The sequence below is a fragment of the Amblyomma americanum genome, chromosome 9, assembly GCF_052857255.1.
Source record: "Amblyomma americanum isolate KBUSLIRL-KWMA chromosome 9, ASM5285725v1, whole genome shotgun sequence".
Classification (NCBI taxonomy): Eukaryota; Metazoa; Arthropoda; class Arachnida; order Ixodida; family Ixodidae; genus Amblyomma; species Amblyomma americanum.
This window is the reverse complement of record NC_135505.1, coordinates 80,567,529-80,595,259: the sequence shown is the minus strand read 5'-3', so window position 1 is coordinate 80,595,259 and position 27,731 is coordinate 80,567,529. Positions and strand designations below refer to the sequence as shown.

General features: G+C 46.6%; 1 protein-coding gene across 2 annotated transcripts in view; it reads left to right on the top strand.

The window, feature by feature from the left end:
- Window positions 1-626: 626 nt before the first annotated feature.
- The window catches only part of LOC144105488 (prestin-like), a 200,800-nt gene continuing 173,695 nt past the window's right edge, over window positions 627-27,731 (top strand). The window contains exon 1 of one of the 2 annotated variants that reach the window (XM_077638611.1): window positions 627-1,179. The gene's annotated coding sequence lies outside the window, so the exon portion shown is untranslated. The remainder of the gene's footprint in view (window positions 1,180-27,731) is intronic. The other variant, XM_077638613.1, reaches the window with a different exon arrangement.

Here is a 27,731-nt window from a genome sequence, read left to right as displayed (position 1 = left end):
CTTTTTTTTTTTTGCTACATTTTGGCAGTAACGTTTGCGCAAGCAGCGATGTCTTGCCGCCACCTCTGTTGAGTCACTGGGCGCACCATGCAGCGTGCTGTAGACAACAGCGGCCAAGCTCGCTAGAAGACAACGCGGAGGTCGGCCGACAAAACCGTACGGTTCATGTAGGCGCGCGAAAGCGCTGGATAGATGGAAAGGGCAAGCTCGCAGATCACGAAGCCCAAGGCAGGGCAAAACGAGAAGAGGAGCGGCAGGAGCGACGAAGGCCTCCCTCCTCCTCCAGCCAGGAAGGCGTAAAGAAAAGCACCCCAGCTGACGCTCTGCGTACGCTTACCGACTACACCGGGTTGAAAGCGAGAACGGGACATTTCTTACCCTCGCAACAAGCTCCTCGCCGTACCCTTCCTCTCTCATCGCAGGATTCGGTCAAGAAGGACAAGACATCGGGGGAGATGGAACAGCGTTCTTCTCTCCTTCTCCCTCCTCCTTTGCCCGAGGCTGGGAAGAGAGAGAGGGCGCGCCAACTTTTTTGCCGCTCGTCCGTCTGTTTCGTCTGACTTGCAGACGTCGCTGCCACCGAACGCGTTGCGGCGAAGGCGGCCCAAGCAGGGCGCTTCTCGTTCAGTTTCAGTTTCGCTCGCGCACCAATCGGTTCGTCAGCGCCCCGTCGCTTTTTATTTTTTTTTATCGCAGCCTCTGAGAGCGTACAGCCCGCCCCCTTCGTTGCAGCGGGAAGTTATAAACCCTTGCGCGGCCGATCGCGCTAACATACCTGCTTTCGCCTGGCTTGGTGACATTCAGAGGGGCTTTGGCCGCACGACTGCGGGGCGGATATAATAGGTTCGGCTTCTCCGACTAAGTGGTTTCTTCGGCGGTTTTTCGAGATCCGGTGTTTGCGGACGGGACTGCGGTTGTGGTTGGGGACCAGTTCGCCAGAATTGAGCTGGTATTCGTCTTGACCCGAGTGTTCGCGGTCTTTGTGGTTTGTGTGCTTGAACAAACACTTGGCTCAACTGGACCTTCTCCTCTTGGTTGGACGAAAGGGACTTCTGTATCCACTACAGCATCCGTGATTTTGGGCAACTATTTTTTTATTGCCGTTTCATCTGTTCCACCTTTCACTCCTTCCTTCGGGACTTCTGTTCTACAAGGTCAACTGCTCCACTTCAACTTCAGGTAATTCATGTCGTCCTTTTTTTACCTATTCTTTTATAATAATCCATCAATTAGCCGTCATCGGAAAGTGTGATCATAATTTGCGTCGCCTCGAGTTACTGTCACACCCTGACACAGTTTAGGAGACAAGATGCAAAAGACATGTTTAGCCCTCGGCGGCGAAAAGGGAAATGTACTTTTTTGTCTTATGAGCAGCTGTAAATCCTGAAATCTGGTGATACATCGCGCTGTGTAGCTTGATTGGTGCTGAGGTGCTTATATGTGCTCGCTCAATTCAATTCGCGAGCTATGAACATTGACCTCCAGGGTGGTCTCTTCATCGCTATGTCATGTTAGCATTGATGACCCTATTTTAATAAAAAATCTCGGTGTAACAGAGGATCCCTGTTTTTTCGCTGTACAATTTGACTGTCCGCATCAATGCATGTCTCCCAAATTAATTATCTTATGTTCTCTTTCTTTTTCATTGTGTAAAAGTCCCAATGAACTGAAACACGTTCGTTTCTGAACGTGTCCCAATGAACTGAAACACGTTCATCACTGTATTAATGCCGATTTTCAGTGCCTAGAAATAAATGCTGAAAATAATTTAACTCTGTATTGTTCACTACGTGAATCTCAGTGCCTCATGGCTGGGCCCCGCTTGCCACGCTTGCAATCCGTGGCTCTGCGCGACAGGTATATGAATAAAAGAAAAGGCATGAGGTAATACCTGAAACGCCGGATAGTCCCCTACTTTATTTTCCTCAGTAACCGTCTCTATTGAGTATCGTCGGTTACGTATCAGGCCCCAATTGGGTGTACTGCAGATCAGAACCATGTTTGTAAGGATTAATTTATTTGATCCCTTATTTGCTCCTTCAACAATTCCCAGTTGCGACTTGTTTAGTTAGGAGGAGGAGGGGCTATACAAGCTACGTTGTTGTTGTTTTTTTTCGTTTTGGCCGTTCCGTAGACGAGCATGACTAAAAGCGCGCGAAGGATAGGAGATCAACGAAATGACACAGGGCGAGCTGGGACCCAGGGCCTATTCCTCTCTATATCCTCTTCATCGTGTTATTTAACTACATGATTTCTTTATCCGCTGGAGCAGCAGCCACTTTCAATCTGACATCGAACTTTATATCTGACCAATAACAAGCAGGCAAAATGAATGAATAGTTAAAATAGTTTTCACAAAATACGTCCCATTTGCTTCTATAACCAATAACCCACAAAGGTGCTCACATGGGCTATTCTGTAACCTACGAGATTCGGAGGCTGAGAATACCAAAAATACTATGTAAAAAAAAAATGAACAGGGAAGGAAAGACAAAAGCAAGACAGTCAACTTCAGGACTGAAACCTGTTCGCGGTATGTCACAGGGCGCGTTCATGAAGCTGCTGAATAATGAATGCCTTACGCGTGTTCTACGCTCCCGGAGAAATGCGGGCAAGGTGCTTCGCATGAAGCACTGAGGTATAGCCCAACCCGCGCCTCCTCAGGTAGAGTGTTAACACTTAGAGCTTAGGAAAGTGCCGTTTACTGCGTGCCGAAAGCGGTTCCGTTACGCAAAAGAAAAAACTAAATCCTTGTAAATATGTTGCCGACAACGCATCTAGCATATTCGCTGGTTCTTCGGCATCATCGCGTACATAGACAGTGAGAGAATATCATATGAGAGCAATAATATAACAGCACCACATTACAGATGCAGCATGCTTCACCGTACACAGTGTGAGTCATTGCGCTGGACTTCGTAACTTCCAGGGATTCGAAAACGGGGTGTTTCAAAGCAGAAGTTTATTATTTTCATCTTTTCTTTTGCGTGAGATTTACAAGTGGCAATGTCACACTGGGCGACTGATACAAAACGAGTTCATTCAGTAAGATGCTGAGACAGGACGACAGACCCTTCGACGCGTGAGAATCAAACGTAATCAATAGCTCTAAAACAAAATGGCGCATTCAGGTAAGGGAATATTTTCTAACTATTACGGCGTGAAATACTGCTGTCATCGCAGCCAATATGGTGTATGGTTTAGTTAATGGGGGTTGAACGTCCCAAAGTGACTCAGGCTATGAGAGATGCCATAGTCAAGGGCTCCGGGAACTTCGACCACGCGGGGTTCTTTAACGTGCACTGACATCGCACAGTACACGGGCCTCTAGAAGTTCGCTTTCATCAAAATTCTACCGCCACGGCCGGGATCGAACCCGCGTCTTTCGGGCCAGCAGCCGAGCGCCGTAACCACTCAGCCACCGCGGCGGCTCCGCGGCAGCCAATATGTCAACGCGCAGTTAGCGATCCTTTCATTAATATTGGCAACCGAGAAATCAGCCAAAAATTATCGTTTCAGCATTTGTCCGCGCAGCCAGAAAGAATCTAGATTGCTGATTAAAACCTCAGAAAGTGTCGAGTCAATTTTATGAGGGCATATATCATTTATTGCTATTACGTAAAAGCTAATTTTCACTTTGGAAATATGATTGTGAGCGAAGCAATCAACTCTTTTGAAGCTGCATTTTCTTCTATCTGTGTATGCCGCAAACTTAAATGTCGTCCCAGACAAAAACAGGCGAAGGACTCTACAAGCTGAGAACAGTTTTAGCGCCTTATAAATGAAATATCTCTTCAGGTTGTGCAGCTGCACATGGCTTCTCATGCTTTATCGCATTGTGTTTTCGTCTCTTCTTGCAAGATCAAGTGAATATTTCTCTTCAATTTTTTTTTTTGTGAAATCGATAAATCAAGGTTATCCTACCCAGCCTTCATATCAGTAGCAATTATGAACCCATCGTAAAATTGAGAGTGTGACGGAATGACGTCTGGCCGGGAGGGTGCAGACATGGACAAGTAAACAATATCGTGGAGGAAGCCTTGCGCACAATGAATACATCAGCAGAAGTGGTTCGCTTAAACGGGCTTGAATAATCGCCGCGAGTAGTGTACGTGATCGGGTTTAGATTTTTTTCATGAACTCATCGTTTACCAACCGTACACGTGCGGAGCCTTTGGCAAGAGGCACTGAGCTGCGATTACATAGCTAACTTTTTACTTCAGGAAAGCAATGTATTAGTCCGTGAACTGCAAACAAACCCGCTTAAGATTTTTTGGTGTGACTATTTTTTCCAACCGACGCGGCGAGAGGGAAAACATTGCGAGAGCTAGAAAGGGCGGGCGGTGGTTGGGACGGGCGAAGCCGGGCGATATTGTCGCATATAGTAATGTATTCGATCCTGAACACTGAGTGTAGACAATCGGTATTTCGATCGCGAAAGCAATCAAAAAACACGAAGACATAAACGCTTGCCCAAAGTTACCAGCGAATAGCGCCGCGGCCGTTTGGAGGAATAGATAGCAGCGGGATGCTGTGCATTCCGTTGCAGTTAAGAAGTTTACTGCTCGTTTCGAAGTGGTACTTCATTCAATGACTTAACGAATGTACCCAAAAGGCCTGCGCGAAGGCGACAGGGCAAGTTTTGAGAAATCGCACACTTTTTCACACATAGGCTGCCGTTTGAAGAATTGTCCTCTAAAATATCCCTGCCACACTCAGGAAAATTTGTGCCCCCAATTAAATCAGGTTTACGCTGTTAAAGACGAAGTATAGCTCTGTCGATAAATGATGACAGCACGCATATACCAGCCACACAACCGACTGGGGCCAACCAGACAGACATCTGTCGACTGTTCTTCTTTAGAGTCTTTGTGAAGGAAGAGTGTGGAAAACTTGGCGAAAACTAGAGAAAGAAGAAAAATAATTTTAATTACAAGTAACCTCAAGACGTTTAACGCATCAGCTTTTTGTAGAAAGCACTTTGCAGGCGTGGACCCCTTCAGAAGCCTGCAGCGTTCATGAACTTAAGTTCTCTAAAAACCTTTCGTGGTTGCCCGACAAGTATGTTTACAATTTATAATTGGGGGCAAGACCAGGCGCACTTTGCGCAGTAAGCGATTTGAAGGATTCAAACTGGTCAGTGCAAGTTCTTGGGAGGTAACTCATGAGCTGAATTGAATATGTAATGAAAATTTGAAACGAGTTATACACTCCTGCTTATAAACAGCTTCCTCTTAATCTTCAGAATGATTCTCAGAGATGAAGCGCGTATCATCACATCTTTGAATTTTGATTTCTTGGAAGATAATGAAAGCATGACCAAGTGTCCTCCATATTGTGCAAACAGTGTGCAAGTTTCGTTCCTCTAATGATTCCGACAGGGCGCTGGAAGCTGGAAATACCATTAGGTCAGCTTTTATTCTCATATAGGTCTATGCTATACAATAATGCATCACATTTTTCATACATCCATCTGTCAAGAGAAGCGGGAAAGGCTTCACACAAAAGTGCGCTCTATTTGGAAGTCATACATTACATCGTTTTAAAGTAACAACTCCTGATACATTGTCTCAAGTGTCTTTGACCGCTGAGTCGATCAAATGCGCCCGTCATAGTAGACTTTTATTTTGATTGTTCCCGCAATCGTGACGAAGACACAACAATCTACCGCTCCTTGCATCGTTCTCTGCCTCCTTTTATTCTTGCCCAATCATTTAACTTCAGGCTCGTCAGCAGACGCATTATCAAAAGTGCACAAGAACCTTGTTGGGGCGCGGGTTGTGTAAAACGAACGGCGATTTTGCCCGCTCTTACGACAGGAGCGCGATTGTGCTCGCTTGCATCACCGCGGCAAAACTCGCGTTCGCAGAAACGCTCCATTGTCAGGTAATGGTGTTAACGACGCCGCTTCGCGCGTCCCTACCTGCCTGCCGCTCGCCTTGGAGCGCGGTTCAACGAACGTGTTTTGGCGGGCGGGCGGAACAAAGTTCTGGCAACGGTGGCAGCCCCCCCCCCCCCCCCCACCCCCCACCCCCCTTCTTCCAGCGGCAGTACGGCGGCTCGGAACGATGCCCTTGCCGGCGGCCCGGCAGCTGGCAAGGATGTTCGACAAGGCCGACTCCGAGTCTGGAGAGCTCCCTGCGCGTCACGCTTGTTGTCTCGCTTAGAAAAAATAACGCGCACGCGTGAAAGCCGACTTCGGAAGTTGTCGCGCTGATAGCGGCCAAATTGCACTAGCCATGAAAATGAAAAGGACAAGTGTGGTAAACATCGAAAGTACGGTACGCCAATATTAATGCGATTGCTACTGCGTCGACATCGCCATCTCCATCGTAATGCTCATCAAATTCTTTGAGAAAATACAGCGTTTCATGTGGCATCGTGTAGAAAGTGAAGACCATGAAAGATCCAGCTTTATTCACTATACGAGTGTGCAACACAGTTTTGTTTTTACACTATGTGTAAAAATTGTCTCAGCAACTGTGAAAACATACAAATCAACGAAATTATTTGTTCTTTGTTTCCATAAGAATAATTTTACTGCAAAACAAATGAATGTGATTAAACTGACATCTCCTGAATACATTTTTCATATTCATGCTCAAAGGAGACCCGCAGCACCAGGTGCACCGCGTGTGTCTCTCTGTGCAAATGAAAAGCGCAAATCATAAAAAGCAGTTGCTCTTACGTTGGCCCTAATTAAGGCACAAAAGCCCAAAGGCAAGCCCTAGCTCCTAAATATTTTTTGCCTTTGTGTCTGGGCGTTGACTGCCGCAATCCAAGCTTGTATTGAGCTCTGAGGAAAGGCAACTACTCATGGAGTTTGAGAAGTATGAAAAATTATATACATATTCTTAGGAAACGATAACGAATAAAAACTATTCTAAAGAGAGTGAAGAAATTTGAGCAAATCCACAGATATCATTCTCCGTCGGCAATAAAGGCAGCTGCTGGTGTCCTTTTAATAAGCATTATGATTTTTTCTTAAGCAAAAGTGGGCGTAGAGGTCCGGGCTTGAACAGCCTTCATCTGCATAGAGATTTCAGATTTTGTTTGTTTGTCGTCTTATATAATACAAATACGTTGCTTAAGGGTTTCTTACTTGAATGTAGTCATTTCATTTCGTTGGCAACGAGCGGTTAATATTCATCTTCCTCGGCGGCAAGTTTTGCCGGAAAGATGCAGGTGAAACACCTTACGTTTCTGCGCTGCCTAAACCGGGAATTTATCTTTCAAAAAATTTCTGTGTTACTTGGGAATCGTTTGGTATGTCCAAATCCAGCCAATTCGTGACGCACAAAAGGAGCCAGTGCTGTTCTTCACAAAGGCAAGAGAAGGGTCATCAGTCCGATTATAACGTGAAACCATACGCACGCGGCCTTTCGCCAATAAATCGGTAATCTTCGTAATTGGCAATATCTGTGCTTGCTGTACAAAAACGAATTTAAACTACCTCGTTCACCGTGCACAAGTCGTCTCTCTCGGGAAGCCTGCAAGAACATTAGGGGCGTGCCTTAAAGAGGGGTCGTAAAATTGCGCAGGCCTTCTCAGCACTCGCTATGGCAGAGTAATCCGCGCGCAGGTTGCTTCAATACTAAAAACACTTCGATTACCTGTGGCTCGCAATATCGGTGATCGAAGTGATAACTAGCTAATCGCACTCAGAGAAAAAAACATGATGCAACTTTCCGTACGAACCTTCTATCCGATCGGCTCTTCACAAAATATCTGTTGCCGTGATCTTTACAGCCACGTGTTGTGGCCAGTGGAAAAGCCGACAGGACGCAGATGTCCCAATAGCCTCCTACGTGTTTTGCAGTAAACCTTTGTTGGAACATATCCAAAGCTCGTAAATTTGGTTAACTCCACGTCGATGATCACCGCCGACCACTGCAGTAAGGAGCGACTGTACTAGGCTTGCGTGCAAACATATCTTTTTTTTGGCCTTGACTCACCAGAATGCACGTTTTATGGCTGGCGAAGAATTTATATAAACGACAGTGCGTTCACTAAGGTCGACGCGCTGACCCACAGCCGTTACCTTGGGAATATTGCTGCAGTACCTTGTCCAGTCGGGTTCTTGCCACTGCTCTTTATATTTGTCCCAATAAGCGAAACAAATTAGACGCATGCGTAGACAAAGATGAGTCTGCAGTTTTTTAGATCGCGGTATCTAAGATTTCGAAACATTGTTTTTGTTTCTCGAAAAGACATCGTTTGCGGTAACTTACGGCGACGCTCTGTAATGAGCCGTACCCTATTGAGGTCAAAAGCCGTTAAAACAGACTAATACCTGCCGAGCTGACTGCCATAAAGAGCCAATGAGCATGGCCTTCGTCCACTGTGCACCAGGTCTGTGGGTCGAATTCCACCCGCGCCGACATTTCGATGGAGGCGAAAGCAAAGACGTCTCAAAACAGCCTTTTCAATACATGCTAATGAACTGACTGTGGCGGAAAACATTTCGAAGACATCCACTGTACAAAACGTCTCACCTTTCTGGCGCAAAAAAAAAGACCAGTTTTCCATAAACAATTTTCAAAACTTCAGTTGTCCTCATGTTTTTGTCTTTGATGAGCATTGAGAAATTCTTTATTTCTTACATCATTGATCCGAATGAAAACCTCGGCACGCGAGCAGTAAATACTTGGCTCTTAGCTGCCAACAAAATTCCGCCATTCGGAGATTTTGTCGCGCTGTGACGACGTCGGTCCAGGCACTAAGCCTTAATAGTGGGCGTATATAGGGAAGAAATTCCCCCATTCGGCCTCTTCACAGGTGCCAAGACTCTGTGCCGTCCTCTTGGAAGGTCGTTCCTCGCGCGCGGGTATTCATTTACGCGCGCGCAAAAACGGGCAACCGGTCTCGCGGAGTGCTCAGGAGAAACGCTGCGGAAAACATTAACGGTTCACAACGGAAACCGCACGCATCCGGATTGGACCAGTTCTGGACACGACTTGCCTACGCCACCACCGCCACGCCTTCGGGGATAAAGACCTCGCGGCTTCGGCGGGGATGGACGAAGACGGCGCGAGAAAGAAAGGAAATATAACTGTCGCCGCTTTTTTCTCTTGGCACGAGCAGGTAGGCAGCCAAAGCATCGCTAAACACGTGGCGAGAAGATCTGCCGTGCAGATACGAGGCGCAGATTCAATGTCGAGCCTCTTGGGGACGGCCTTGGATGCAATGCGCGTTGGAATGAAAACGTGGAGTGGAACGGTGTATGGCCTGATCGCAGAGAGGAAAAACGCAGAAATTGGTTGAGTATCGACGCTGCATGCTCAGCAGTTGCGTGGCGACGTGCCGAAGGCTGCCTTGAGCAGAAGCGTTGGTTGGCTTCTAAGGGCTTCAGCCGACATATCTTCTTATAATGGCGCAGACATTGGGGTGTAGGGGCAAGAACGAAACAACGCGGGAGAAGTTCTGGAAAACTTGGCTCATTTCATTGATTCCTCGTGTCTACCATTTTTAGTCCATTACTTTCGGTTAATTGATTAGTGAGGGTCCTGTTTTTGGCACGCGTTGACACAGACGATGGCATGAATGGCATGCCTGCTGGTGGTCTCGGTGATGCCGCTAATAGCTCTCCGTGTCAAGACAGCGGCCTAAAATTAAGATTCCCACGGGTAGTTTTCTCCTCCGGGAAGTTGTGGCTGTCCTGGTCCCAAGGCTGGCACGTACACACAACTTCTACGTGTAAGAGCGTATAGATGGATAGTAGCCGCCTTAAACAAACAAGCTGAGGAAGGCACCCGAGACGCCTAATGCATCTTCCTTCGTTTGTCCTGTGCCAGTCATGTCCTGACCTTGCTGTCTTTTATTGCTGATGTTTTTACTCGTTATCAACACATACCTGTTAATTCGGCCCTACGGCAGAGAAACACTCATTCTGGCTACCTTCAGCAGAGTCAGGGACTCGAACATGCTGTTGTAGTGAGAATGAGCTGCATGTGTCCTCGTCTGTATCAAAGAACAAATCGAGGGCTTCAAGGAGTACCTTTTTGGTTTGCCTGGAATACAAGATAATTTGAAGCAAAGCTTAGCTTTCTGTTTTACTCAACTAACAATAGAATGCTTGGATGTCAACTTCAATGAGGACATAGTCTCACTACGTATTATGTAGCTTGAGTTCTTGTGAAAACAAGACCTTAGGAAGAACAGAAACGCTCCTAGCTTTCCCCAGCAGAACCATCGGCGTAGAGATTTGAGCCATAAAAATCAGGGCACTTTTTTCTTGCGAAATAAAAGCTTTTCGCCAGCCTGAAATTCCTACAGCATTAAAAACACCGAAAAAGTGCATGGTTTTATTTGCTTTCGAGGTTCCAAAGCGGTCAGGGCTATGAGAGACGCCGAAGTATGGGGCTGCGGTTAATTCCAGCCCCTGGAGTGGATCAAAGTACCGCCGTCAGCACGCTTGACACGACCGCTCGAGCTCGTGTCTTCTAATGACATTAGCGCCGCTGGGCGTCGGCCGCGGGGTCTGAGGCAATACTAGGGTGGAAACAGAGCACGAGTTTGCTCCAACCGCCGCAAGCACACCGTGCAGCATGGTCTCGGGCTCAGCGCCCAGTACTCATGGGCTATAATATCAGTGAAGGACGTGCAATCGAGAGTTCTTGTTAAGCGTGCTGACGGCAGTACACTGGCTTCGCATTTTTCACGGGCCTCTGCATTTTTCCTCCACCAAAATCAGACCGCCGCAGCCGGGACCGAGCCCGCATCTGTAAGCCCAGCTGCCGGACACCATAGCCACTTAACCACCGCGGGGGCTAACTAAAACGCCCACAAACGTAGCATCAGACGACAGTACACTCACGACGTATATTTTCACGGGCATGCAACGAATGCGAACCTTGCAAAGGTCGCCGTCCGGAGGAAGGGAGCACCCAAGTTGCCTGCATGCAGTCCTTCCACATGCGGACAAGGGTAGAGGACGCAGGACAAGCCGCTGTTTAAAAATTCCTTGACTGTAGCGGTGTTCAGTCTGCATGGTTGTGAGTATTCGTTCAGTGTAGTGCAACTGTTTGCAACTAGTTTCAGTGAAGCTTGAGTGTGGTTGAGTGCAGACGTTTTAATTGCTGAACACTGCTTCCCCGTGTTTCCGTCTTGCTCTTTCTCGACTATTGTTTTGCTGTGCCCCAACGCCACCAAGAGGTTTAAGGTTTAGATCCTATATATTCTAAGAACAAGAATATAAGGGCAGACAGGACCCACCCCACAAGCAAGATGACGCAACGGCGACTACAGGACAATCACCACCTTGCACGCAGATCATGTAGGTGCGCCCTTCATTGCTGCCTACCAGCACACAGCATCAACGCAGGTGGACAAAAGGAAAAATCAATTCGGACTCGTGCAAAATTGACCGCTTGTTTGCAACGTCATTCCGGTTCAAACAATTGGCATTGTGCGCTCTCTTCTTACCCCCACAGCGGGGTTCTTCAGAACGTGTTCGTTCTGTTTGGATAGGACCCCGCCAAGACGTCTCCCGGCGACTACATTCTCAAACAAGAGAAAGACACACAACACTCGACGTCGAACCTCGTGACAAGACGCGCCCGCTGCGGTATTATGCGCGAGCAAAAATGACAGGGCGCGTATGTGTATCACAGCTGTAGAACAGCAGTGGGCGCCAGTAAGCTCCTGCAAGGGCCGGGAATGGAAACGTTTCGAGCGCGGACAGGGCCACGCTGCACACGTATAGAACACACGTGTCCCGGCAAAGTGTTTTTGTTTGCACGTAGGGTCCTGACAGGAGTGAATCGTGCGTGCGATATGCGAGCCCCTGCAGTCACGCGTCGCTAGCGGGCAGTGCCGGCGTGTGCTACGGGTAGGCAGCGGAAAGGGAAAGTATACACTCAACAAAGCAGCGAAAGGGGCCAGTCGGTGATACACGCTTCCAGAAGGGGAAAGGGAAGTATGAAGGGAAAGCGGTTTTGGGGCGGAGTTGACCGCACAACCGGAGTGCATGGAAAAACGGATCGTCTTTGATGCGCGATCCTGTTTTGGAACGGGCATCCGAGGAAGTCGAACGGGACTTGCACCGCTTGACAGATGGTTTCGTTTTTTGCTCAAGGGCACTTCGTCACAAGCAGCGCATGCATGGTGTATTCTATTTTTTTAAGTTTTTGTTTTCTAGACGGCAGTCCTTGCTTGCGTTTCTTTCATGCATGGTAAATCTTTCCTATGCCGCATTCGATTGCCACTCATCTCATGCGTTTTCTTCATGCGCTTTCTTTTCTCTTTATTTGGTTTATGGTTTGGTTTGCTTTAGTTAATGGGGGTTTAACGTCCCAAAGCGACTCAGGCTATGAGAGATGCCATAGTCAAGGGCTCCGGGAACTTCGACCACGCGGGGTTCTTTAACGTGCACTGACATCGCACAGTACACGGGCCTCTAGAATTTCGCCTCCATCGAAATTCGACCGCCGCGGCCGGGATCGAACCCGCGTCTTTCGGGCCAGCAGCCGAGCGCCGTAACCACTCAGCCACCGCGGCGGCTTTTTTCTCTTTATTTAGAACTGCACATACATACAGAAAATTGGTTGTTTCCTTCCATAGAGCTAAATTCAGAGGCTCTTGCTTCCTTTCACTGGGGCTACCGTGCCTTCATGCACATTCCTAAGCACGAACTAACCTCCGAGCGCGCATGCCAACATACAAGTGATTACAGAGGTGTCGAAGGTCTAAACAACGGTTTGCGCAGCAGCCTAAGACAGCTCAAGGGACGAACTGTTCGTCAATCGTAACTCCTCAGCATTCCTAAGCCATACCTCGTCCGGTCGTTATCGCTTGCATTCCGACGTGAGAAGGCCGGAACACGGCTAAATATCGCTTTTGGTGCACGACGCCTTAGGCAGTGCAGGCTGAGGACGCTAAAATGCTCCCTACACCGACTCGCAGGAGCTAAGTTTCGGAGCGGCCGTGAACGTTGCTTCCGTGAATTTCAGGGTTCTTTTCTATGCAGGCAGTGCGAAGTGGGTGCGACATGGGAGGCGTGTCATGGCGAAACAAAACGATGTAGGCAGATTTGGTTCATGTCTCAGATTTCACTTAAACAACAAGGATTATGCAAAAACGTAATGCAGGAAGCGCACTGGGCACATTCATACCACTTGGATCAATTGAAACCCATGCACACATATAAACATCCTAAATGATTGTCTCTTTAGTGGACAACACATGAATTCACGTTGATCTTAAATGATCTCATGTTCCTTGTAAGTTTGAGCCTTCTGTGTGGGTTGCCTAGGTGCAAAGTCTAAGGTGTCGCGCTATTATAAGCATGAAGTTACGCAGAGCCTTCGGATAAGCAACGTCAAACGCAGGGGTGAAGTGGCACCTTTATATTGGCCACGAATACCGTTATGATGTTAAAATTTATAATGCATGCAGCGATGCTTTCATTACCGTACCGCCGCTCACCGCGATGACTCAGTAGCTGCGCTGATATTATTGTGGGCACTATGGCTTGAGCTCGGCCATGCCGGCCGCATTAGGTTAGGGGCGAAACTAATATCGTCGTTGCATATAGTGGCATTCCCTTCACTTAAAAGAATCAGAAGTGCGCAAAATTACCCTAGTGCACTCTTTTATACCACGTGACCTATAGTTGTACAGTCGGCCTTTGCGCCTGCGTATATGAAGTAGTTATGAGCAAGAGAGACACGGAGTAAAAAGGACGTATTAACAGGAAGACGGAGAGGTCAGCCGGAAGGACGCAACTTAGGTTGTGCACACTCCAGGAAAGAGAAAGGGAAGGAGTGAAGTAAGTTGGATGTCCATTTGGGAGCGGTTCATGTCGTAATGTAACGAGCTACTTGCAGTTTCCGCAACCTGGGGAGCGCCAAATATTGCCATTTTTTTAATATTCAGATATGGTACAAACTAAAGCGGCTGAACAAACAGCATTTATATTGATGCTCCTTGGTCATTTGAAGAAATAGATGAGAATTACAGCACTTCAAAACGTTGAAAGATTATTTGAACAAAAAGCATATATGGTTTAGTGATGAATAATACGAATTCGAGAGCTTAACATCATTGAAACGGCCTTCTGGCGATATGACTGAATTTTGCTAATTGTTGACATTTACTGAATGAACTTAATTTTGGTTTTCGCTTTGTTTTCTTTGCTCCTTTTTAGCCTACCAGTTTATGCCTTGCGCCAGAACGAAAGCTCATCAGTGCTTTAGCCAGATTTTAACGTGCGTGACTGTTGTTCTTCTATTTTTCATTTTCTACTCCAAAATGCAGCAAATTCAGTCAGCATCGCCTCTACAGACGCGGAGAACTAATTTGTGGGCCCTAATTTGAGCAGCTGCACCCTCGCCGCAGCCGCATCTTAAACTGAAACTTTAATATAGAGCGCTTAGGTAATATTTATGTTTTTAACAGCACACGCTGCAGCGGCAGCTCTTAAACACGCGGGGCAGAGATGGAAGTACTCGCGCGCTGATTTCTAAAGTTCCTGACTTCTAAGGTGCCCGCCTCACGCCACCTTCGGTATATGTGGCTGGAGCAGCAACATTAAAACGAAGCCGGAATAACTGCTAAAGCAAGCAAGCTCAGCACGATTCGGCTTTGCCTGTCTGGACCCCACACTCAGTGGCTTTTCCCATTTCCTGCTCACCCACGCCGAGAACTTGCTTCGGGTGTAATGCATCGATTGAAGCTATGCCCCGAGGCACAGCGGCTTCTGCGGGTCACCTTCGATGCCAGGCTTTGGTCGCCGGTCTTCGTAGAATTATGTGACTGGACGTCGAGCAACGACAAATTCGAGACTACATTGCCGCATGTGCGGGGTTAAACAATGAGATGCGGGCTTTTTCTTATGACCCGAATTCAGGAAGGCCTAATTGATGTGTTGGGTCACTACTCTCCACGTGCAGTTTCCGGTGCAGGGCGTCGGCTACGGGTGTTTCCCCTCCGGAAGGGAAAGCCCCCAGCTTTGTTCGCACTGAAGATATTTCTCCCAGAGAAAAAAAAAATTACGTGTCTGAGTCGCGGAGAGCATAATTATTAAGTGCTAGAGGTAAAATTGGTGCCGTCGTTGATCAGGTCACCACAGTGGAAGCGTTTTGGTGGCGAAGGCATCTGAGTGTCTACAGTAGATAAGACCATCATAGTCTTATATGTTGCATACCAAGAAACCCTGCAAATACAACGGGAAAAGAGCGCTAAAGAAAAAGGACGGGGGTAACAGGATGCTTGGTTATGTACAGCATCGTGCATATAACAAAAATCATAATAAAATCATAAGCAATGTTATTCCTATTATTTACCAGGCAAAGTGTTTGCTTTGAAAGTTTTTGCATGTTTGAAAGTGTTTGCGTATTAACGCCAAGCAAGCATTTTCTTTATTTAAAATGATCACGCGCTTACGTGACATGGCTCTTTAAAACATGCCGTCAACCATAAAACTGCCTGCACACTTGAATCAGGCCACATATTCAAATGGAGGGCAGCGCAGCTGCGCAATGTTGTAAAGAGGAGAATATCAGAAGTACTCTCTTAGAGGTTATGAAAGCACACAGGCCGGATAGTTTCCTCTTTGAGGAAAAGCTTATTTTAAGGTAGCAGGCTCAGGTGCTTTCATAATATTACTGAGAAGGCTTCAGTGTTCGAAATTTTTTCGCGCATTTGGTACAGAAGGTATGGTGCTTTCTTAAGTACAGAGCACCTTTACTTAGCCCTTTGCATCTCCCAGCATACATTCCATGGTATTGTGAAGAGCTTGATTCGAGTTGATATCGATCATTACGAGGCGTTTTTGGCAGACCGTAGAGCCTGCACACGATCGCAGATACCCTCCACTTGCCAAGATGAACAAGGGTTCAGCTCTGTGACCCTCGTACTTAGCTGCGCTGCGCATTGCCCCGTCTGCCCGCCACGGATGACGACAGAAGGATAGCAGGAAGAAAAAAAACAAAATAAAGCCGACAGATCTTTGCAGGCGATAGCGTATGAGCCCATTGAAGCTGCAATAACTGCGCGCTAGACTTGACACGTGGCTCCATTGTCACCTGCAGAACGAAAGGTGGAACGAGCAACTTGTCGCGGAAAATTCTGTACCGACGCCGTTATCTCCGACAAAAATTTGCATCGACTTGCGCCAGAGCAGTTGCGTGCCTTTTTCCACTTTTCAGCTCCAATCACGTACACTCGCTGTGGCTTCGAGTCACACCAGTTTGGAGCTTTTATTTGTCCACCTCTAATGCCGAAGTGCGGTATCGCACGGAAGGCGCAATATTTTGAATCAGTGCCATAAGACAAAAGCCACCTTCTCTCCTTCGCTCTTTCCCTCTCCTACCACTCCCCCCCTTCGTTCGGGCGAGTTGATCTACCGCCTCGGCAGTCTCTTTTGTTTCCCTTGCTTAACTTCTTTTTTTCGGCTTTATATGCAGCGCTTGAATTCTACGGCCTTAAGGAATTGCCCCACAGCGAGCTTTAGTGGTCAAGCAAGTCATATCGTCGAGGAACCGTTTTTGTTTTTTTATTTTTTTCGGGCTCGTTACTCCTCCAGTCCACGTCCGTAGCCGGGCTGTTGCAAATTCATCGCATCTGCAGCTCACGAACGTCTCTGTACTCGTCCTTGGAGAGGCTTACGTAGTATTAGCTGATAACTGCTTTACGCCTTCAGGTTTCCGACGCGTGCGCGCATACGTCACATGCTAATCATCGCCTTCTCTTTATTCATCAGCGCTTCTCTTTGGTTGCATCATAACGTCAGTCTACTAAAGAAGCCAGAAGTGCGAAGACTCTTTGCAAGGCTATCCTTGCGTTCCGCAAAAGAGTAAAAATTAAGTTGCGGGAATGAACCGCGAATCAAGAATGGCAGGATAGAGCATCCGGTGTTATGCAACTTGAAGGCCTGCAGAAACTTCCATCACGAAAAGTCGTCAAAGTTTGTTGATATTCTCTTTTCCTTCAACGTCATCCCTGCTTTCTTTCTACGCGACCTTAACGACTTTCTGCGCATCCTTTTTCGCAGCGGGCCACGCCCAATTACAGTGTTTTCTACCTTTCGCAAGCGACGCTCGCGAGGAATCATCAGGTCCTGCGAGATAGAACTAGAGGCGTCAGATATGGAAGGCTTCCTTTTGCGTTTTCTTTTTGCTGGCGCGCTTTTTTTTTTCTTAGAATCGCAGCGTTTCCTGCTTTTCTCGGGTGCCGTGTTGCGTCGCCTCTTGGCGACAGAGAAGTCCTTGTTAACCCGTCAAGGTGAAGAGAAGGCATGTCTTACAGAGGCAACAGTGGTGTTTGGTGCCTCACTGCGGTAACGCCCCGCACTTAGCACGTTTGCGAGCACGCAGAGATGTCCCTGCGCGGCACAGGCTATAGCTGCGCAAGGACGACCACACCACGCTATTACCTGCGCTGTTTTTTTTCATCTCAGGCTCCGTTCCTTTACGACCTGCGGTCGTAACAGAAACAATGCACGCAAGATTTGCAGCAATCGCTGGTTCGAGACATTGTTGGTTATTTGGCACAAAAGCGCTCTGTATTATACTTCGGTGCGGCTTTTGCTTTCAGTTTAAGTGCAAAAGCACTTGTACGCCCAAGCAGCACAGGCAATTGGCCCAATATCGGAAATCAATACTTTAACACTTACTTTAACACTGGTCCTTTGTAGGACCAGCCTTTGGCAATATATTCTCAATAACAGGCCGATTACCTGTGCTGCTTGGGTGGTCACCAACACCGACCGAGAATCTTGACACCGTATATGCACACGTATGCTCACCGTAGTATCTTGTGCCGTTGCCTAACAACCAGTACCAGAGTCGGGTAAGCTCGGGTAGTAACTGTGGTATGTTCGCTCGGGTAGAGCAACATGGTTCGCACAATCCCTACGGGTGGCTGTGTTAGGAACAGCCACCTGCCAGTGCAGTGGCGCATCTCTTAACCGCTGCGCCACTGCGCTGGGGATCTATGAGGACTCCCGGCATATATGTTAAGTGGAAAAGTACAAATTCTGCATTTATGAGCAATAATTAATCCACTAAAGACATTGCTTCATATGCTTAAGGCGAATATTTAGGGTCCTCTCCTATCGAAGCAAGAACACCTGCTTTGGCAAGCCTACTTGGTTTAACAACAGCAAACCCCTACAATTTTTTTCTCCATAAATAAAACAGGCGCTCTCCCTAAGCATGCTATATAAGGCTAAAGCAGAAGTAAACCCTTGTTCATTCATAAGTGGTAAGAAAAAGGATAGTTTCTTCATTTCATTAAACAGACACGTTTAATGTTCAATACGTACCTGGCTATCAGCCTAAAGCTAACTAGCTCGCACAGTAACATGGTCATTATAAGACACTCGTGAAATATTAGCAGCATGAATAAGATTATCGTGCTTTGCACCCTAAATTTATGTGACGTAATCAGGTCGCATGATTATCAGTGGTCTCGTAAAAGCAGCGGTGTCGACAAAGATTGGAACGCCATTTGCGAACATAACATTTCTGCACTCTGGCCAGTCGGTCTGCTTGGGCGCGGTGATTTATGTTAATTAGAAGTCGTTGAGAGGGGCTCTTTGAGAACGTATATTTCTTAAGGGGCTTAGTTAACATAGTTACCATTGCATTGTCTTCGCACATGACATCTCATGGCAATCGTGGTAGAAATTATCAACGAATTTGGTACGACAGTGCTCGCTTAGACACACACTGCCTCAAAGATCGCATCTGCCATGTCAACTGCAACACTTCCAGAGTAAGGTATGTTGCTGGGCTGGTTGGTTTTACAAGTTAACTTGTGAAACAAAGTGTGTCTATGTAGAGCCATGTTTAGGAAAAACTGTTCCAGAACGGCCGTCAATAATAGGCCATTGTTCGACTAGCTAAGAAACAGAATTTTCAGCCCGCAGCACTCTCGCCAGATTACAATAGAAGTACGCATGCTTAATAGAGCGCTCTGTTAATATGACTCTGCTGAATCCCTTTAAAGTTGCAGCCAATTCTCTGAATGCTCTTGTTTCACCTATGTATCAAGTTTCACTATCGTGTGAAACTGATTTCACGCATCCAAACGAGGTAAATTAATCAAGATCCATCTACTAAAGCGTCTCTCATATACCGTGAGTAGTTTGTGGATGTTATATCTCATTACCGCAACAAGATATTGATGCATAAAATTTTTACTGCCACACTTAAACTTGCGGACATCAAATTTAGGCACCGCCTCAAAGCGCTACCTAACCACACCGTTTCTGCTGCGCCAAGCAAGAAAGCAGTCATGCGTATCACGTGATGCGAGCTTACCCGCAGTTTGCGTCCGGAACGAGCTTCTAGTTCGATCTCGGCGGTGGCTCCATAACGACATGCTAAGACTCCCTAATAGCTGGTTTTCATGGTACCATTCTTGGTTTCTAGCGGTAACACAAGCTATTCTTTCAACTTAAAGTAAAATAAACGATTGTGGCATGGTTAGGCTATATAGCCGATAACGATCTCTCGTTTTGTATTCTTGCTCAGGACGATTCGCTGCCCATTTCAGCCTTGGCGTGGTAAAAAGACCGCTCACAGAAAAGCTATGAATGAGGAGCGATTGCATCGCGCACTTGTAGACGCTCGTTTTGTTCGAAGGAAGGCTAACGCGTTCGGCATTGAATTCGCCTTTGAGACACCGGCTTGCCAGGAAATCAAGGTCAACTAGCCGTGCACTGCTGCTCGGCGCAAAAGAAAATCAATTTATACGCCGTTTGATGCGCTATTCGTATATATTTTACCTTTCAGCTTGTACTTGGAGCGGAGGGCGAAAGGAAAGATTTTAGGCGCGTCACAGTGACTGACGCATGACGGGATGTTTCCGAAGAAGACGCCAGCTATTCTTGGTAGGCGCTCTCCAACTGTGCGCTCTCTTCGTATTCAGAGCCAATTTTCATCGCTAGACTGCTGGCCACCCGTGGCGATCAAACGCTGCTGTGTAGTGAGAACAGACTTGATATTTCGTTATGACACTGCCGCCTTGCGTCATCAAGGGGAAGGAAACATTTAAAACAACACAGATATGGGTTATTCCGTGCATATGTACCTACTTAGCGGAGTCATTACAATCACGACCTCTGACAACAGGAGTGATATCGCGCGCACTTATCGATGAAGAACCTCTGAGATGTGTTTCATTTGTTCCCTTCCTGCAGCGGCTCTGCGCTCCAGCGGCATGTCTAATATTTCTACCTCGTTCTTTGTATTGTTTTGGCTTCACTGCAACACAAAATAGCCAAAATTCACAAAGGAAACTAGCTCGAAAAAGGTGCTAACTTTAACGTGTTTAATTGTATTCGCTTGGGCAGAACAGACGTGTCACGTTGTGAGCAAAATATTTTTTAAACAATACTGCTAAAGCCTTATCTGAAACTCGCGCATGCCAGAAAGTGAGCTACAGTACTCCAAGCGTAAACAATCCTGGATTTGCTTCACAATGCAGGTCTTTTTTGTGGCATCCCACAAAGGCCATTACTGAAAGCGCTCCGCTTCGAACGGAACCCGTCAAAACATTAATTCGTGTCACGACCATCGGAACGCTCCGTCCCTCTCTAGTTGTCGGTCAAAATCGTATAAACACGAAATCGCGGTGTCAACGAACGCTCGGGGTGAGAAGAAATATCATTGCCCAAGTCGATGGGAGCTTTGCAGCGTTAGAGGCACTGCCGTGAGCGTCTCCCGAGGTGTTGGGAGATACGCTGGCATAATGGTTTCGAAGAAGCCTATAACTTTGCGCCACCGCTTCCGCTGCGTTCAGCGACCACGCTACCTCCTTAACCCACATTCTTCAGCTTTTCTCGTCTCCACTTCCCTTCCCAGTCTCTTTGGATATTGAGAAAGACTTCCACACCCGTGAAAAGACAATGGAAAAGATGAGGGTCCCTATAAATACTGGCTTGCAGTGATCTTTAGTTCGAAACCAGCGGTTTGAGCGAAGTCTCAAAGCACTCAAGGACAGTGGAAGCCTTTGAAATTTTCCATTTGACTTTTTATCTATGGTCTCTTGCGGGAACTGTCAAGCCAAGACAGGGCATTACAATTTTTGAAACGGGGAAATAACAGAAAACAATATAATGCTTAGGAAAGCCTCATCAACCTCCTTAATTACGGCTTCAGTGTTCACTCGGAGAAACACTTTGACATTGCATGATCTCAATAAGCTTTTCTGACGTAAGAAAAAGCGAAATAATATTTTAGAAAATTCGCATAGCGCCTTCACGGCTTCGGCATGGAAAGGGAAAGGGGCAACAGGAGTGGTATTAGGGCCACCAGTCTGCAAATTCAAATTTTCCCGTTTTTTAAATTTTTTGTTATTTTTATTCGCATGTAAACAGCAGAGTTTTGTATACCTGAATGTTCATACCTGGATTAGTCCATTTTAGACTGCTGTTGACGATGCAGCGCTACCATAACAAACTCATGTGTCACGCGCAAGGTACTGGTAAGCCTCAGTAGGACGTGTTGTCTCCGCCAAGAAGGTTTTCAATTTACTACACATCCTCTTTTAGAGCGAGGATACTGCGTCGACAAGCGGCAGAGGCGTTTCGCCAGACCATTAACTAACAGCGCCCACCGTAGGATGTTACGGCTCCTGTTGCGTTTAGAAAATTGAAAACGGAGGCGGCGTTTTGCAATTTCGGATGTTTTCGTCTTGGCTGTGAAGGTCGCACGTGGTCGCCGTATTGCCACTGTGTGGCAAGGACAGCGAGTGTGGCGGAATGTCGCCCTGTGTTGAGCAAAGTGGTCGCAGAGATTCCGCCTCGCCGATGTCGTGACACCCAGTGCCAACCTTTAGGACATCCTTTTAATGTACCCCTGAAGAGTGGTAACAAAAATAATGTTTACTTGAACAAAAGACAACAGAACACGTGCACGAAGATGTGCGCCCTTCAGAGAAGGAACGCTGGAAAAGGACCTCCTTTAAAAAGTGTGAATAGTAAATTACCTTAAAAAAACGGCAACACATACGCAGCACTAGGTAAACGATTCCGCGTTCTTCTAAAAGCACTGAGAAGTACTATGCCTCAAAACGAAGGAAATTTACGAGACGAGAATCTGCTGTTGAAGTTAGTTTTCGACAAAAACTTTCAAGTAACAAAACACAGTCTAAACTGATTTCATGTTTCTGCCGTAACTGTAGCGTAAGCGGATCTCGTTCACAAAATGAAGACAGGCACACATGTAGAAGTTGTTCAGAAATATTCAATAAAAGGTGTACTGGTGCATGAAGAATCTTTGTTACGACACAATCGTAAAGAACAAAGTACCGGTACACCACTTCAGATCGTTTCGTTGTTTTCTCTTACGACAGTACATTTGTGCTTTTAAAAACTGACAGTACGGACACTTACACTATGCCAGAAAACTACCTGCCCGAAAGGTGTTCATTCTATCTCTCATTCGTCTTAAAGTTGTCCTTTATTTTACGAGTACAGAGAGTCCAACTGAACTTAAGACCTGTTCTCTCATTTCGTTTTTGTTCTCCCAGCCTCAATCGTGTTCCGTTTTGATTATGTTATATTGCTTCGACCAAATCAGATGCAACGCATATACAACTACTGCTGGCTGGCGAAGCTGTCGAAATGTCTCAGGCCATTTCGAGCCTCTATCTAGCTGAAGACTATATAATCAGAAGTACCACTTCTGTACTTATAGGACAACATTGCTCAAGCGTTTGATAAGGTTTAAAGTTAACTTGGCGCGGAAGGAGCACGGGTGGAAGGAATGAGAAAGACGACTCGAGTGCCCGCTACCAAGTGATTGATCTTGAGTTTTGCACCATCACTGTATGCACCGCCGCAATTGGCGTGTCATGTCAACGCGCGCGGAAGCACACCTAGACACAGAAAGAAATCTTGGGGGCAAATATGGCATTCATGGACGTGTTTTGAACGCCATATTTGTACCCATGGTTCGTTGTACACAACAATGCACAACAGTAAAACTAGGAGGCATTAGCTCAAAGATGCTAACCACAAGTGCAACTGTGGTTTATGTTCTTTTGAAGACCAGATAGCTCCTCCCTCGAAGATTTTGCGAGCTTTGCCTGTATTTTTTATCAAACAGTTAATAATTGCCCGTTTTGTGCTTGTTGGTCAGCTTTTCCGTTAGATATCGTGTTGACGCTGATGGCAAATTGATTCGAGCTTTTGGGAAATCTTAATCTAGCCGATACAGACTTAAGGAGAGCTTGAAGAAGCGGCTTCATAGAAGTCATCTTACGGGATAAATAACCCCATACTTTTAAGGTTGTAGATTTTTTTACGAATTATTCTTTTGCTGCAGCTGTTGCAGCTTTCACTGCGCTACAGGTGGATAGCAATTCCCTTGTTCTCAGGGTACGAGTTTCTTTAGCGATTGATTAGCGCAAGATCAGAGCACGGAGATATTTTTCTTTTAGTTTTTATCTTTGTCGCTCAAATACACCACTGCCACCCTATTTAAAGAGACAGCCAACGCGATACCTAACCATTCGCTCAAATCTCCAACCTCAGAGCTCTTCGCGGCGCCAAGTAAAGGAAAGACGATATACAGTAGTGGAATAATTGTAGTTCCTCCTCATAAAAACAAACCACAAGGAGCGTTCACTAATGTTTTTGTGCCGCCGCTTGCACTTGCATCACACTCGCTTACTGCCTATCATGCATCCATAAGCACCTGGAAGCGGTAGTGCGCCCACTAAGTACCCCGTGCCTTACGAAACACGCGCACTGACTGCGTTGCGTTCGCCTCTTCGCGTCTGGTCTGTGCCAGCGTAGACGATAAGTTGCCGCACCGGCACACCCACTCCTCAATCTGGAGCGTGTGCTTGAACAATAGTCCAGAGCTGCAGACCACGGCCTCCTTCTTAATTCCTCTGGGAAGCTATTCTGTTCCCACCGGCGCATTGTCCTTTCCAATCTAAACATTGAAAAGGATATTCACCCGTAAAGTGAAGGGTGGTGTACTGAGTTTAATAGTCTCTCCTGCCAATGATGCCGTGCCTTACACATGAGCAAGTGCTATGTATTTCATAGTTATTCAAATATACCGTGTCTGAAATGCGCCTCAACTGGTGCATGACATTGAAGAACGATAGGGGTGCACGCGGACCCGCGCGCCCTGGTATCGTATGCGATCACCTACGCCTGCATTTGCCACACGCAGTCGTTCCGTGTGCGTGAAGCGAAATCCGATGTTCTGATCCGATGCGCGGTGAAATCAACGGTTCGGATCACCACTGGCAACGTGGCGGCGAAGCGATGAACCAAGACGGAGTGTCAAGGAATGAAACGGTACAAACTCGCAGTTTTCCCTTTGGCGATAAATTGCGGGGAAGATAGGCTGCGGGTGCTGTGAGCTTCGACAAGCTCGGCGTCTATCATTCGCAGCCTGCAGGTGGGGGGCTACTCTGTCCTCGTTTTGGTTTTTATTTTTTGCTGCGTTACCCACCCACGTCAGGGTGTGGCCGCGATATTCGACCGTTGAGTGTTGGCTTGGTTTGTGTACTACTCGGAAGATTATCAGGGCTTCCGGCTTTTGGTCTCGCTCCGTCTACATTTGATCCCTAAGTTCGTTGGTCTTCCCTCTAGAATAGTAGACGAAGGAAAGGAATCGTTCATACTGCTAAGTAGGATTTTTACTGCTATATGTGAAAGGCAGAGGTGTGCCTGTGTTCGAGATTTTTGAAGAGCGAATTTAATATATTCCCATTCTATTCAAATAAAGGACAAAACAATCTACGCTTAAAGTTATTATTAAGATATTCTCAGGCTATGGAATACTTTTCGAATACTTGGCATGAAGTAACACCGCCGCGGCACGAACTTTTTGTGAGGCGTAGATTTGACCTTTACGATTGGACACCACTTCATGGTTTAGGCGGTTGTAGCAAACCCTGAGGCGATGCCCGATCTCAGAAACCATGGTTATAGATCTCGCCTCTTTCGGCTACCGATATCTCGTAATACTTTATTCACCGGCAGCAAAAGTTAGTCGTGTGTGTATCGCATGACTGTGCTGCGCCCGCCTGATGAAATTCTTGTCATTTATTTCCGCAGTTGTTGCTATAACTCTATGTGTTATGGCGCTATACGACAGCGCAACAACCCACACTTTTCTGTTTTTGCTCGCAAGCCCCAAGCCGTTAACATTTCTACGAATATCATATTCGCATTTTATTCGATACTTACACTGCTCCATTCGTATTCGATTCGATGTTTAGTTGCACCATTAGCACGTGATTTTGTAGCGAAGCTACACCTTTTGTATTCAATTCGGACTTGAAAAAGTGCTGTTCGCACTCCTCTGATCAGTCCTTTTCAAGCCGGTTTTTAATTCTTCAGGCATAAGGCCTTTCATGCGATGTAACTAGTAAAGATCGTGGCCTTTAGCTTACATACTTCTTTTCGTGGATTTTCAACTACCGATTCAACATTCACGTTGCAATTCTATAACCCCACATTTCGTTATTTTCATTCGTACCAGTTTTCAAGGCGGTGGGCGGGGAATAAGTCTGATTTTAAAACTCCCAAAAGATCTCGCTCCCTCTACTTTTCTTTACTGATGGAAACGCTATATGTGCTCTGAGCATTTTATTGAACTTTCCTCAAGCGCGGAAGCCCTTTTCTCAACTTGCTTCTTTTATACTTGTTCTAAATACACCACACGTCGTATGCAAGCATTGTGAAAAGAAGGCGTCAAAATAAATTCATTATCATGAAAATTCTTGGTCAAACGAACACCTCGAAAAAATGCAATGCGCGGCGCGAGATGATAATTGACGCTTGATAATTTACAACGGCTGAACATTCAGACTCTGTGCAACAACGAGAAAACAAATATGATATGCGCTAAACACGATAAAGCTGGATAGACGAGATACGCGGCAGATTACACATGGTGCAGGTTATAAATACCACGTGCCTCTCTTTAATCCCCAAGTACCTTGTTTTATTTCATTTCTTTTAACGCAACGCCTCTTCGGCGTTTGTCCTTCCGACTCAACCGCAGTCCTCACTGACGCACACTTCTAGCGGTCCATTAGGGTGGAGATGGTGTGACGCCCTTCTTACGCAAGGTTGCCCCCACTCGCATCACCAAATTTCACCTTCGCTGCCAACTCGCTCCCGCTTCGCATCGCCTTGCATCCGCTCGGTGACACCCGATCTTCGCGTTACAGGCACCGAGGCCTACTTGAGACGCGTTGCAGTGCGACACAGGAGCGAGGCGGGAAAAGCGAAGTGCGTGTTGTACCGCGATGGCATTGATGCGAGGTGTCAGTCATCTGAGTCTGTGCATACATTTCCGGTGGCGCGTTGCATCGTAACATATGCGACCGCACGCGTGATGCTTCCTGGCCTGCGCGCGCACTCCGAATGACAGGTTTTCTATGGCGTTATTCTGCTATGAAGGAGAAGACGAAAAAGGAGAACAGAAAGAACGAGACGAATAAGCAAGAGAAGAAGAGTAATAAGACGAAGGAGGAGTAGGAAGACAAAAGGGGAAAGAAGGAAAGAAAGAATGAAACGCACAATGATAGATCCTTCGTCCGGGTTGTTTCTTCCGTTGTGCTCAATCATGGTGGATTTTGAATGCTTTTTTCTTCATGAGGACTGTGGGACACTGATTGTCTTTGCTACCCAATTTCTTTGTCATTTTCAAGGAACGAAAAAAAAAGATACATTTCTGTGCTCGCTGTAAGCAGGGACTTCAGAATCATTTACCGGTTGATTACAAGTTGAGGTCGATGAAAAGGGCAGCGGCCAGTGCAACCTTTTTACCGTTGGGACGGTTGCCGGCAGTGCAAGCTTCTCCGACTAGTGACATAATCCAGGCACTAGAAAACACTTCACGGAGGGCACTGGTTGTGTCGACAAATTTTTGCGGCAAAACGAACAGCACCGCATAACACGTAGAGTACTGTAAATATGCTTATTATTCATTTCAAATCATGTCGACAAAGCACCCTCTAGTGCGTCTATCATTACATGAACGCAGATAGAGCTATGACTGTATCTTTCAAAGAAATATTAACTGGGGAATAAAATCGCATTTCCAACTCCCGTCACCACTATACGACACGGATGAGAATTGATTTCCATAATTTTTAATGGGCAAGCTTAACACAATATGTCAATAGTTTATCCATGACGGCATTCTTTTTCGCAAATATATTTTGAACCAGAGGGCGCTGCTTTCTGTAGTGTGCTCTTGAGGCGGTCCAACTGCACTCAGCTTTCGGGCTCACTTGAGCCACAAGTTACGCAAAAATTAGGCGTACGCTAGGCGAAGACATGGCATCCGCATCACAAGCCATCAGTAGAAACAATGTTCTGCCTGTCAGTGCCCTGTTGGCATTTCTAGACCACATAGGGCAGTCAAGCGCGTGACGGCGGCTTCCGCTGCCCTTTTCATTCGTGAAGGCAAGGACAAAGAATGGGAGGAGATTTACTGTATTTTGTCTTCCTTTCTCTCATTTTTTCCGCTTCGCTCGCACACTGGCTCGCATACACACGGAACAAGAGGGGCGGAAAACCTAGTCGTGCGAGATCGGTGTTCTAATCCACCGCCCACGTCGCCATCGTAACGGCTGCCTCACGGGTTATCGCTCGACGGTGAGTTAAGTGAGCATTGGGGACACAAAAGCTCCATAGAGGTCGCAGGCACGTAAAAAAGCGAAACATCCCATGCACGTTCCTCTTAGCACCTTTTGAAAAGGCGGGTAGGTTTCTGAATGAAAGAAGGGACGAACAAATGAAC